This window comes from Sparus aurata, chromosome 14 (assembly GCF_900880675.1).
Source record: "Sparus aurata chromosome 14, fSpaAur1.1, whole genome shotgun sequence".
Taxonomy (NCBI): Eukaryota; Metazoa; Chordata; class Actinopteri; order Spariformes; family Sparidae; genus Sparus; species Sparus aurata.
Window position 1 is genome coordinate 19,098,330 of NC_044200.1, and position 14,095 is coordinate 19,112,424.

At 44.0% G+C, this 14,095-nt stretch overlaps 1 protein-coding gene across 1 annotated transcript in view; it reads right to left on the bottom strand.

Moving 5' to 3' along the window:
• Window positions 1–10,609, bottom strand: part of ptn (pleiotrophin) — a 54,069-nt gene extending 43,460 nt beyond the window's left edge. Inside the window, exon 1 of the mRNA XM_030440469.1 lies at window positions 10,373–10,609. The gene's annotated coding sequence lies outside the window, so the exon portion shown is untranslated. The remainder of the gene's footprint in view (window positions 1–10,372) is intronic.
• Between the last annotated feature and the right edge of the window lie 3,486 nt (window positions 10,610–14,095).

The following is a 14,095-nucleotide window of genomic DNA, read 5'->3' on the forward strand; positions in this document are numbered from 1 at the left end:
ACAATCCGACAACATGCGTGCAACACGTGCGAGGGGCGAGCTGGTAAAGCATGCCAGCGTCGGTCGATGTCTCCGCAACCACGAAACACTGAAGTATAATCAAGGCTTTTTCTTAAATGTGTCACCTCCACGGCCACACTTTGGGGATCACTGTTCCACACTGAAAGGTAGAAATGTAGCTTGATTGGCAGATCAGTCAAGTTTTCTATAAATCTCATTAAGATTGTAGAGAAATTAGAGGAAAAACTTGACTAGATATCAGAGAAATTAATGCAACAATTATCCAGGATAGTGCCATAAAGTTGGCAAAAAGTCTGCTTCATTTCCGTTGTGATCCTCTAATATGGCAGGAGTCGGGGGGGGGGGGGAATAAATCTGATCCTAGATATTAGATTTTGAATTAATAGGCTCTCGAGAGAGCAGCCGTGTGCCTTCTGATCCACCATAAAGGGCCAAAGCAGTTCAGATACTTTTAGATTAGAACTTTGTGCCGAATTCCACCTGAATTAAAAAAAAAAAGTGAGCAGGTTATTAAATGTCGTGTTTTTTGAAGCCAGTTAAAGCAAACGTTCTTTCATTTCTGCGTTTAGTCTTCAGTATAAAGTCTTTAGCGCTGCGCTGCCTCCACGCCTGTCTTGCATCCGTCTCATTAGCCCTTCTCTGTTCCTAGTTCATTGCCCTCACCTGTGTTTCTCCACCTCTCTCCACCTGCGCCTCATCCCCTCGTTAGCTGAGTTTTGTATTTAAGTCCAGTCTTTAGTTCAGTCTTGTTGCTTCCCTGATCGTGCCGCCTGCCTCTTACTCATGCTGCCGTTTACCCTGAATAAATCTTCATCATCTACACTTTGGGTCCACCCCCTCCCGGGTCTCGTCGTGACGATGCAGGAGAGCATGCACCGGGATTAAAAACTCCTGGCAGCGCCGCTCAACCTCCAATTTGACAGTGCAGGTGGGTGGGCAGGTGGTGATGGATCAATCCTTGTTGCGGCACCGTTCGGTCTGCAGCCTCCCCCCCGAGCCAAGAGTTCGGGGATAGAGGTATCAAGGACTGCGGCGCAGGGCGAGTTATCCATTTAAATTAAGGCAGCGCGCTGATTTTCTCTATATTCCCCGATGATTATGATGAAAGGTCACGCGGGGTTCGGCATCTGACTTGCATGAAAAGTGTATTTTAATTCACTTATTCAGGGGGCCACCTGAGGGACATGCGTTTGTGCTAAAACAGCGTACAATTTTTATTAGAGCACAGAGGTCAGCTGGTGTCTGAGGACATCCCGCAGCACTTTTACTACCTGCATTTCTGTCTTTTTTTTTTTTTTTTTCCAATTTGTGATAAAATCATGAGAGAAAATGGCAAAGATTAAAAGACAAAAAAAGTATTTCGCTGAGGTGAAAAAGTTGGAATATGCAGCCAAAGCCTGACGGAAAGAGATTTTTCAAACACGCATTCCCGCTGCGGTTCTCGCTTTTGCTGTGTTAATGTCGTGCTGCGACTCACTTTTATATGCCTCCACTCAGCCCCCAAAAAGAGGAAAAGGAACCCCGTTTCGAGTCCAGCGGGGGGGGGGAGGAGGCTTGTCGCATGTCACCTCGCTCTCCATAAACCATAAAGGCGGATGATAAAATAAAACACCAGTGTGAACATCTGGGTCAAAGGAGATGAAGACACAAACACCGTCTTCGGTGGGAAGCAGCAGCGAAATGCCTTCATGTATCAGCCTTACTCACGCTCTGGCAATTATATAACCCCGTCATGTCCTCAGGAATATTTTCACATACAGCAAACGTGCACCGACTTAGATTTTCAGAATGGAAGCGCGGCTTCTGCCAGAGCCTCTACAGTTTTCGGGTTTCTGTGCCAGCCGAGTGCAAATGCCTCCTCCTGGGGATCTCTCGGTGATAAAGTGTTGGGAAGGGAAGGTGGCAGGCGTGTGAAGAGCGGACGTCTCAAGGGTAGAAAGCCGCCTCACAATGCATCGGGCTGTAGAGGGCGGCAACCTGGAATGCTCAAGAGGACTAGACATCATGAATTCACATTGTGTTTTTGTTCTCCCCCCCCCTCCTCCTCCTCTCTCCCCGGACGCTGCCTTGTACCGTACTGTCCTCGTCATGTACCGAACAGCATGTGAACTGTTGCTTTACTAGGCCTGCTAACATCTCTAAACTCCAGCGGAGTCAGAGGGCAGGGCCACAGCCCCGGCCTGGTGTTTGTGGTCAGATGGAATGTGAACTCCGGGTGAGAGAAAAGAGGGGAAGTAATAATGAGGCGTCCCCCCTCTGCTGGTTGTTTGTTTGGACAGACCGGCTGTCTCACAGCACAAGCTGTGGATGGAATACTAATGGATATGACTAATGATTCTCTCTCGCCTTTCTCCCTTTCTGCCGATTCCTTCCTACTCGACTCTCTTCTCTCACCCCTCCTTCTCCCGGCCCCGTCCATGCGAATGAAACTCTCGAGTCTGGGATTCAGCTACGACTCAAGGGACGGCTGTGACATGAATACCTTTTCTCTTTTTTTTTTTTTTTTTTTAAATGCACGTGCGTAGCGTCTGGCAGAACGTTTTCTACCTCGGGGCTTTTTGTCGAACACACCCCCACCCGACTGATCCCGGTTCCTAATCACTTATTGGTGGGTGGACATAAGACCAATCCCTTGGTGCCTGTGACCATAGAGTGGGCCCGTCTAATCCTCTCTCTGCATCCATCTGAGGTGTTCAACTTTCCAGATCATACTTTTTTTTTTTTTTCCCCAGAATGCCAGAATGCCCCGAGGGGAGGAACAGGAAGGCTTTCACAGAGTTGCAGAAACTCTCCACTGGGCCAGATTAAAACCTGCTGAGATGCAACCAAGGATTAGACACCCCCTTTGGCATTAGGAGGCTGCGTAAACTGTTTAAATTTATTTTGGTATTTAGTATTGAAGATTTGGCCCGTTTAAGCAGCCTGGTAACAACAACTGTTTGGCCTAATAAAAAAAAAAAAAAGAACTTCAGAAGGGAAAAGACGTTTTAAAACATAAATTTTAATCGCGTCAGTTGAAGAGCTAAAAGAAATCAGATCTCACTTTCAGGTGATCACTGCACTTCAAATGCGATTTAATTTCGCGATGCACTATGCAAAAGCCCCTCTAATCAGAGAAGTTTGTCACCTCAGCGCAACGGTACCATTAGCAATCCAATTAGCGGCGGGATTGGAATGGAGACGCTAAGTGGTAGACGGCGTTCCACAGCGAGGCTCACGATCAATTTAACTTTCCATTCAACATCACTGGCCACATCACAACAAGTCCCCCTGAGTAAGAGCGACCTGCTGCCACGCGTCTCTGAATCACATTTCCCCCTCCACCCTTTTTTTTTTTTTTTTTTTTTTTTTTTTATAACCTACACAAGCTTTTCACGTTGCAAGAATCAAAACCTCTCTGTAGGAAATGATCATAATATCGCTAATAACTCTACCGGCCGGCTTCAATACACTCCCGGCTTCGAGGCAGCCAAAGAGCGGCTCTAAATAAAATGAGACTGCATTGATTGAGACAATAGATTTCCACATTTAGTTGAAGCTTTGGCGGCATATTGGCTGTGTGTTATTTAATAGTCCCCTCAGAGTTTACCTCTGAGCCATTTAGCCGGGCTCTGCATTAGGGAGAAAAGTTTTACAAGTCTATAAAGTGACTTACTTTTGTGTCTGTTGCACCTGTTATCACCGAGAGAAGGACTGAAGAACAGAAGAATGACCAGATGGTCGATTTAAACAAGACTGTTAAATACAACTGCATCTAGCAATAAAGCAAGGACTCTCTGTCTGTTCGTCTGTGGGGCTTTTCACCCTGCATTATATCAGCTCAACGCTGATAGAAGCCCTGATCCTGATCCCTCTTATGTGATCTAATGGGGAAGCAGACATAAACAAAATGGAGATTAACGTGGTGCAACAACTTGCTTTAGTAACTTGCTGCATTGAGGGAAAAAAAGAGCAGAAAGTTAAACGAGTCTGGATAAGTAGAGAGTTTTTCAATTTCTGTCAACAGAAGTATGCTAGCTTACATCAGCCTCAAGGGCTAGCCTACAAAAATGGAGAAAACATGTTGCAGTGTGAAAACAAAAACAGAAGGAGAAGGTTAAACAAGTCTGAGTGGAGAGATACGATCAACACCGGTTGAGAGAGCTGGAAGTGAGATTTTAAGATTCTGTAAGCTGTAGTATGCAAACTAGCGTTAGCCTCAGGGGCCAGGGCACAAAATGGAGATTAGCGTGGTGCGACAACTCTGGTGTAGTTACTCGATGCAGTGAGATAAAACCAAAAGCGGAAGGTTAAAGAAGTCTGAATGATTGGGGAGACACGTTCAACACAGGTTTTCTATCCTTCCGTGACAACAGAATGTACTTTTCTGTCAACAGTTGTATGCTAGCTAGCATTAGTCTCAAGGGATAGATGTTTACCATTGCTTGGAGGCTTACTGTTCATATAACAATTATTTCCAATGCAATATCCTCTCTTACAGTACTTACAGCTGAATCTGCACTTTTCGTCTCCTCTTTGAATTTCCATCTTTCTCTCTTTTCCAATCATGACATGCTACGTGAGAGAGAGGCAAGTTCATCCCTCAGTTCATTAGAGGAATACAAACACTCCCCACGCTCTCGCGCTTCCCACTCTGCAGACTGCACACACAGACTCGGGGCGAGGGGGCGCCCTCAGAACCTGGATCCCCCGTATGATATTTGCTAACGATACACAAGTATTGCATCTGTGTCCAGAATCCTGTGCAGGATTTATTTAAGCTGCTTGTGGGATGAAAAAGAATGACACACAAGCTAATACACATATTTGCAAGCTCCTTATTAACACTGTAATTACATGCTCGCTTAAAAGCTGTTCTGATAGATATTATTGCATTAAGCCTCCGTCAAATGACTGCGTGTAATCCAATGGCAGCAGTTTCCCTCAGCTCGTTTTTTTTGCCTCTTTTAGCTCTTGTTTTGGTTTCAGCTTCATCGTCAAACGTCATTTTCAGCAGCAAAACACGTTGAAAACAGCCATTAAAAATGAAATACCTGCCCGACACAAATCAGTAAGATGCTTAAGTTGGACGTGATTGTCTGGACGAAACATTGTGCAGCATATTGCAATTAAATAGCCAGATATTTCCCTCGGGGACTGTTAAAATGTTGTTGTTGTTGCTGTTGTCTGTGACAGAGCCCAAAGAGAATGAATTTTAGTCCGTCGTACATCAGGTGTACACAAGCCCGACCCCAAGTGAATGCTAATGTTGCTCCTTCTCTGCTCAGCGTGTGAATACACCACCATTTGCTTGCTTTATTTCAGAACAAGCAGAATATATTAAAACATAAATGAAAGGCTTAGCTGTTTGCTTAGACGTTTGCTTGCTATAAGCTGGTAATGAGTCAATGTGGTGATTTAAGGTTGTTGTTCTGCCCCCAAGTGGCCCGCAGTCAGTCAGACCTCTTAGGTTTAACATTTTTGCTCAACATTTTAGAATTAATGCAACACAGCTGCACAGTATTTGTACAACTCTAACAGTCATTTGATTCACATTTTATGTCTGCGTGGTAAGACAATCAGTTGGCAGACCATTAAACCCTGCTTATCCTCCAGTAAATGTCAAGTCTACATCAATATTTGTCTGCGTTACAAAGGGATTAATAAGTTGCCTCTGCAATATTTTCACATCTCACAACTGATGCCTGGAATCGTGGAGCAAGTAAGTCAACATTTCAAAACAATGTTACAAACCTAAACCCCCCAGAAAGTTGGGATGCTGTTTAAAACATTAATAAAAACAGAATTCCTGTTCTCTCTCCTCTTTTCCTCTCTGTGACGTTGCATTCATGAATGAAAGTACAATTTCCCCCTCCAGGTCTGGTAGGCAGTAATATAAACACCCTGCTGTGTAGATCCCCTCCATGGACCACTGCTGCTGTCAGGTTGATAAAGGGGAGTGATTATAAATCCACCTTTTTAAATCCCAAACATTCAAAGTAATGTCTGAGCTCTCCTCCCGTCGGTAAACAGCTCCAGGTCAGATCAGAGTCAGACTGGACTCGGGGTGTTTAGTCCTCCTAGAGGTCTGGATCTGCACCAGCTCTCCTACAGAAATGGCCAAATCTGATCCCCAAGCAGTAAAACAAAAAGCCATATTGTACTTTATAATATCAAATATGTTGTCTTTATACTGTTTTCAACGGAATATATGTCAAATAGGATTAGCTGAAGCTATAAATGATCACATTCTGTTTTTACACAGCGTCCTGACCTTTTTGGAATAACGTTTGTAGCATAATTCTGCAAAGTTAGTTCCGCAATTTAGTTTTCCGGTTCGGTGATTTCTAAATGGGCAGAAACTGGCAAAACATCTAGTTATGTACTGACTAACACAGAAATACAATCAAACACTCCTAGTTAAATGTCAGAGTCCAGTCACAGATTACCGCACTTCTTCAGTAGAGACAGAACTTGTGTTCCAGCCCCGTGACCTTTGCCCTTTCTCATTTCAGTCACCTACTGGCCGGCCTGGGGACAGTCTGCGCATGTCTGTGCATGTCTGTAAGTTTGTGTGGGTGGCTGTGTGCCTGAGTGGGACACTAATGAGCGGACTGATTACAGTGCAAAGCCTCGGGTTATCATTAGCTCTCCCGAGGATCAAACACCAGATCAAGCCAACAGCAGGGCAGTGAGATGCGAGCCACAATTAGATATTTGTTCTTCCACAGGAAATGTAGAAAAATCCGTACGAGTTTAAGGAAGGGAAAGAAATTAGCACTTTTTTTTCCTTTTTTCCAGGCCTGCACAGCGAGACGGTGGAAGTTTTGATTCTGATCAAAAAAAAGCAACTGAGGGACTCACAACGTGCCTCGACACTTATGCACGAACACAAACCCTGACTTCATCCATAAAAGGCATTAGTAGCCCCATCAATGGGCTCGCTCAGACAATGGGGACCGACACCACACAAGAGGAACATTCTCTCATCAGCGGCTTAGAGGTTTTGCAGACAGCTTTGATTGTCTCGCCCTCGCCTATAATGAGATCGCTGCTCGCTTGACGTCTCCATGAGAACGTCTGCGTTTCCACACAGGACTATTAACCCAACAGCCTCAGGTGCCGGTCCTCTTGCAGTCCCCGCTCATCTCCAAAACTGAATAAAAGATTAGGTGAGATTTCAGTGGACGAGCTCAGGTACCGAGACCGGGAGCAACTGGGAGTCTACTGAAGAGCAGTAATTAAAGGATAATTCCAGTATTTTGAAGTCTCTATCATTATTTGTACGCTGCGCTCACCAGAGATCACTTTTCTGAAGCAAAGCACGAAAGAAGGATAATTAAGGTTGTGAACAAGTCCATAATTTGACCAGAATACCTGACATACCTTGAATCAGAGGTAAGACGAAGGTAACAATCCCTCATTGCACAGGAAGAACGGGTATGCAAAACAACTGTGGCAAGAAAGAAAGGTCAAAGTTGAACCAGGAAATTCAAATTTTTTATTGATGTTTGCAGTTTGAGTGACCTCGGGGCACTCTACTAATTTTATGCACCAAATTGTGTTTACTTGACCTGTGAAAAGCTGTTTCAGGTCCTCTACGGTCTTTATTTTTTCTTCTAACATTATGAACATACCAGGAAATGAATAAGGCTTGGGAAGGATTGAGAGAATCTTGCCTCATGTGTTAGATTTACCAACAGTAATTATAAGATTTGTCGAGGAAATAAAAGACGTGTTATTACATCCCCTTTCAGTAATAATTTCTGAAGTGAGGACAATAACCCTGATGGTTGTCATCGGGCAGCCCAGTCACCAGAATGATGTTTCATACTCATCATATTAAGATTTCTACAAGATCAGATTAGATGTACATGAGCGGATTGGATGGTGGTGATGTGCCAGCCAGGCGAGAAGGCCTTCAAGCCAGTGACCACTGTTCATGACGATGTTTCAACATTTGTATTTAAAAGCTGCAAGGCACGAGATAAATGTGTCTGTCGTTCTTTTAAACAAGGGTTTAAAAAATAAATAATGTCAGAGTCCTTGAGGATTGTTGAGGATGAGTCTTGCGGTCTGGCGAATGACTCTGATCGGCTGCTCCTGAGGGCCGGCAGCGTATCCTTCTGGACCTTTTGCCAGATGGCAGCAGGGTGAACAGACTGTGGCTGGGCTGGGTGTCCAAACCACCGGATATTTTTAACCTATATCCAGACAATTTCCTATATATCTTCTCTCATCTTTTTCCTGACCCTAACCAAGTGGTTTTAAGTGCCTGAACCTAACCAGAGCGTAGGTACAACACAGAACATTAAGAAACTATAAGTGTCGACATATCCATATGTTGCGCCTGATTGTTGTCGTGGTTTGAAAGACGTGTGAGTTTACGAGGCAGGGAGGGTTGAGCAAAAAAACACTTGTGAGTTGCATTATGGGACGTTTAGTATCCAGTGTGTTTCTGGTGCCTCAGCTTCTGCTGCGTTGACAGTTCTTTTTAGGAAACCTGTCACGAGCGAGTTAAAACTTTTGTGATTCACCGTGTTCCCAGATCTCAGGAAGTTAAGTCACTACCAAAAAAGCAACAGTGACCAAGACTGCAAAAAAATAAGACCTGCAACACATCAGAATCCGGCTCCGCTATGACGTCTACAAGTGGATGCAATGAAGGACGGTTCCTTGACAGGCCTCTCTCCTGGCATCCCTCCCCTCCTCTTTTCTTCTATTCCTCTCTTTATCCACCCTTTCTTTGGAGGCCCTCCGGACCCCATCAAGGCTCAGTCTGTTCATCCCACATGTGAGGGGTCAGTGCGTACCCCACAAGAATAAACCAGCCACTCAATGTGAGGATCTTTGTGTATGTCCTCATCCCCGCCCCCCCAAACCCTCTTTCTCCCTCTCTCACTTACTTGTGCCCTATAGACGAGAATTGGTTCCATTCACAGCTCTTCCCTCCCCCCTGGAGCGGACTTCTCAGGGCCCTAACAGCGCAATTCTATGCCTTATTGCTCCGGCTCCTCCATGGAGAACAGTCCCGTCAAAGAATTTGTGAAGACACGGACGGAAATGAACTGGCTTTGTGCTTAGTCTTGACATATAGGCGGAATCACGTGGTGAAGTCCGTGGGGCAAGCGTTTAACAAGAGAAAAGGGCAGAATGTGTAAAATGTCTCTCAGCTCAAGGCCTCCGAGTGGCCATCTTGGAAGGAAAATGCCAGGATCTGTTTGGAAATGAAGTAGTTTTATGAGTTTGGCCCCGCTGGCTGTCCTCCAGCTTAATCCACATTGTGTTCTGACTTCCTACGGACCAAAGCTGGTTTCTCAAGCTCATCTCCACCTCATGTTTAATCTCCCCCAGCTCTTTCATTAGGACCACACCGTGTGTTGATTCTAAAGAAATGAAGCGGACACCTCATTTCGAGCAAGAATGAGCCGGAGAGGGCTTTTGTCCGGAGCAGGAATGCCCATAAGACAGAGAGGAACAGTGTTTGGTCTGACTCGGGTTGCTATACCAGTGCTGGAGAAAGCCATGGCAACGCAAGCAAGAAGGTCTGCCGGACCACATAGCGCCGATACAATACGGCTGCTCGGGGGTTTGTCATTCCAGTCAGGCCTGACCCAAATTACGACATCCTGGGCAAAAAGTGGCCCACTTCAAACCGGAGCGCATGCACAGACATGCTTAATTGGGCTTGCATATATTTGGCTGATAGCTATAATAAACAAAAACATATGGATGTTTGAAGTCTAATCACTGAGGAAACGGCCCTGTTAATGATTTACCACCACAGTCCCGTAGCCCATGGCTGCTGGATTATTGTGACTTTCCGATTGTTTACCCAACATGTCTACAAGCCACTTTTCCATCTGCGCTCATAATTCTCAGCATTTTTAAGCTTAATAGTCTTTTATGTTCTCCGTATTGTTTATTATCTTCTATCAACAAACCCCGGGGGGAAAATCTGCTCAAAATGGGAAGAGCAACAAAGAAGCGATTAGGACCATGTCTACAGAAGTGTTTTGGTGAAATATCAAGGCGAATTGTCAGAAAAAAACAAATAAAAAAAAAAGTTCAACCTTCTTCTTTCTTTTGCAACTTTACTTTAAACTTTTCTTATACTGAGGACAACCAAGGGTGTGATACCTGCAGCTCTGGATCTCACAAGATACATACACACGAAGAAAGACATTAAAAAAAAAATGGCCTTCGTATCATCTGAGTCAATTCTGCGCTCGGTTCCAAACTTTTCCGCCTGCCCTGGCTGCTCAAGTGACCACCTCACCATCACATCACACCTTCGCCCATGGAAAGCCATGCATCAGTAAGTGTGCACCAAGAAGAAGAAGAAGTAGAAGAAGAAGAAGAATCCACTTACTTTATTTTGGAGGTCTGGTAGTTGTATATCAGAGCTCGGAGAAGTTTTCTCTAGACACTTTTCATCTGCACCTCTGCCCTGCTGCCCTGCCTCTCCAATACTATTTCTCTTTGTGGGCTGAGCATACGATAGCTGTGTAGTTTTTTGTTTTTTTTTCTTCCCCCTTTTGGTGTGTGTTGCATGGGGTGAGGGGGAGGGAGGGAAAGTGGTGTCGGTCGGGTGGGTGGGTGTTGAATGCCGGGTTTCCTGACTCGTGATCAGGAGCTCATTACCCGCAAGGTCACTCCAGGGACGCCCCTGCCTGGCACTCACCGAGACACCAGAGAGAAGATGTGAGATGGACGATGAAGAGGGTAAAAGAAAGAGATTGTGAGAGAGAGAGAGGGAGAGAGAGGGAGCAGCTAAGAGCCAAAGTGCCTGAGAGATCCTCGGGGACAGGGGAGAAAGAGCTGAGAGAGGGAAAAAAGGAGAGGCACAAATACATATAAACAGCAAAGACAAGGGAGACAGTGAGAAGCACTGATCCAAATGCCAACAGAGGGGAAGATATTCAGGAGGTGCAAGCGGACACGGCAACAAAGTGCGACTGTAGAAGCCCACAAAGCGAGCGAGCGAGTTGGGAGCAGCAGCCCGGTCAAACCACACAGCGTTATATAAAATATCATGTTGATCCATGGAAAAGTGAGTGTGTGTGGCCTCAGCAATCAATAGAGTATTGACACACACCAGCTGGGCACTGGATTTGTTTTTCAGCCTTCGTGCATGGGCAGCACTGCAGAAAACATGCCTCCTGTGTCCAGTGAGTGACATCTGATCATTTGATGTGGCCTTTTAATTGTTTTACTAAGTGTTGACTGAGTGGTTGTCTGAGTTTTTACATGCAAATCACCAAGATTACCCCTTTTTATGGCAACTTAAAGTGACACTAGATAACAATTTAAATGTGTTTACATCTTTTTTATTGGTCATAATTGATCTGAGAATTATGGACTTCACTGCCCATTATTTCCTATGTTGATTTATCTGCCAATGATCTGTTATTAGATCCAAAATAGGGAAAAGTCAACCATGCTGTGTGTTAGCTAGCTTGCTAATGTTAGCCACTGGTAAAGAACTACAATCAGAAATCAGCAGGGTTTTAGGCTGTATGGACCCAATATCAAATCAAATCAAATCAAATCAAATCAAATTTATTTATATAGCCCAAAATCACAATCACATTGCCTCAGTGGGCTTTACAATCTGTACAGTGAATAACATCCTCTGTCCTTAGATCCTCGATTTGAGTGAGGAAAAACTTCACATGTTGATGGACAAAAAAAACTTTTTAACAAGGTAAAAAAAACAATGGAAGAAACCTCAGGAAGAGCCACAGAGGAGGGATCCCTCTTCCAGGACGGACAGACATGCAATAGATGTTGTGTGTACAGAAAACTGTACACACAACATCCAATAATATCCTCGGTCACTGGCCAGTGACACCCAAAGCAAAATATATTCCCAAAACATCACATCTCCTGACTTCCTCCTTTGCTGCTTAAATAAAAACGACTAAATGTACGACAATCTGTTATATAGTTGTTGAGATATTTTATTTTTAGTGATGTAAACACAGTAACTAATTACTTTTGCTCATGATTATTAGGTACTTAGTTTTTTTTTTCAATGAATAGCCCGTTAGCAATTGATTACATTGATTGCCTGATACTGATTTTTCTGTTCAGCTAATGGATTACCTGGCCAATCGAAAAAAGACGCCACAGTTTCCCCTTGATTATAAATCTGAGCAGCTCATTTGTCACCATGCTGAAAACTTTTAGAAACCAGCAGTAACCATTAACTTAAAAAAAAAAAAAAAAAAAAACAGGCTTCTTTTTTAATTGTCAAACTTGTATTTAAATAATTAAACCTGAGACTCGTTTGGACAGCTATCTGCCGGTGAAGCTGTCTCTTCATCTCATGCGTCTGATTTGATCCATTTTTGCTCTCATTTGTGGCCAAATATCCTTTTAGAGGGAGTGTGGTAATAAGTTGCGGATACTCTCAGGGTGTTTGGAGCGGCAGATGGCTGGAGATGACCCTACAGAGCAGCCTGGCACTCTGCCGCGGCTGGTGGAGTCGGGATTGACAGATTACAGCACGCAGGATCAATAAAGTGTACCATTAGTTCTGTCCACAAAGCCTTGTGTACAATACTGATGTCAGACCGCCTCTGTAAACTCTCTGTAGTCCAAACGCGGAGAAATGGGCTTATATTTCACCGTATAAGGCTGTTCTGTCCCAGCTCGGCCTGGCACAAATTCACTTTATACGACAAATAAATACTCACGTTGCCAAAAACTCGGCTCTTCAGCTCATAATTATTAGATAAACCCATTGAAGCGCCAGAGTCCATTGTCAAGGTGCTATTCAGAACCGGTCGCGATGTGATTATAATGCACCATTTCAATACTTCAATGGTCATTTATAAGCGGAGGCACATTCAAAAACCATTAGTGTGATGGAGACTCGACATTATGAATTCAAAGAGAGGGACAAACATTAGCATTAATGGTCCCCAATGGTCAACTTTGTGCTCAAACCCAGATCTTCTCACCAGAGCCGCTTGTAAGTAAGGTTCAATTGAGACAAGTCGGAGAGGGAGTCTCTGCCCTTTTTTTAGAAAGTCGCAAATGCTTGAGGGGAAAAAATGAAGTCGTTAGAAGGAAATTGCAAGTTTCCGAGACAAGAATTTTTCAATTATTTATATTTTGCGAGGGGTTTAGCAAAGGGTACAGACCGAAGAGCAACGAAGGGTTTGATGTAGCCAAGCAACAGCAAAACATGAACAGCACAGATGAAGTTTTAGCTCCCACTTAATCGTAGATTAGCAAAAATAGCTAGCTGATAATACAGATATTAGTGTGAATCATTGCTTTAGGTTTGTTGGCTGTGGTGGTGTAGTAATTTTCAGCTTCACAGCACCCACAGAATGACTAGTTTTACTGTCAGAATGGGATCCATTTGGTTGTGTAACATTTGGACATTCTAGAAGAGCCACACAAGAAAAGAAGTGTACCCACATTCAAGTTAACGGAGGGCTTAACCATAAGTTATCCACTTGGTCAGTATGTCTGTGAGCTGCACCATGCAGGAGCGAAGCAGAGGATCCAGTTCATTTAAAGTCGAACTTTCTGTCTCCGACGCCGTACCCAGATTTCCCTTATTACATCCATGGGTCAGATGCATCTGTCAGAGCAAATAAAACTCGACCTCGGAGATATTGTCAGGGGGTCAGGTTAACTCTCCGAATGATGCATTAGCTCTGAATTTCAACATTTTCCTTTCAAAGCTGGGTCAAAAGTTGAGAAAAGATTATTTCTGCGGTCAGTTTGAAAGCTCTTCTGGAGATTTTTTTGATCATATCACATATATCATTATATTCACCAACTCTCTTTTTGTGTTTTTCCACAGAACAAGCGCCAGCGTCTGTAAAAGGAAGAGGCAGAGCGAAAGCAGATTGCCCATTTAGTCATCGAACAGGAAAGGTGGTCAAATTCTCGAATGAATGACAAAACAAAAGTGAAAATTGCTATAAATGGAGCGCAAATATGCTTTGGCTGCCGGTAATATACTTGAGTGGTCCATCTATGTAAAGTCTATGTGTGGGGTGTATAGGAGTGTTAAAATTCCAAGGACTTCCTGACCACGTGTCCTAAAATCTGGTTAACCAACCTCAAATTC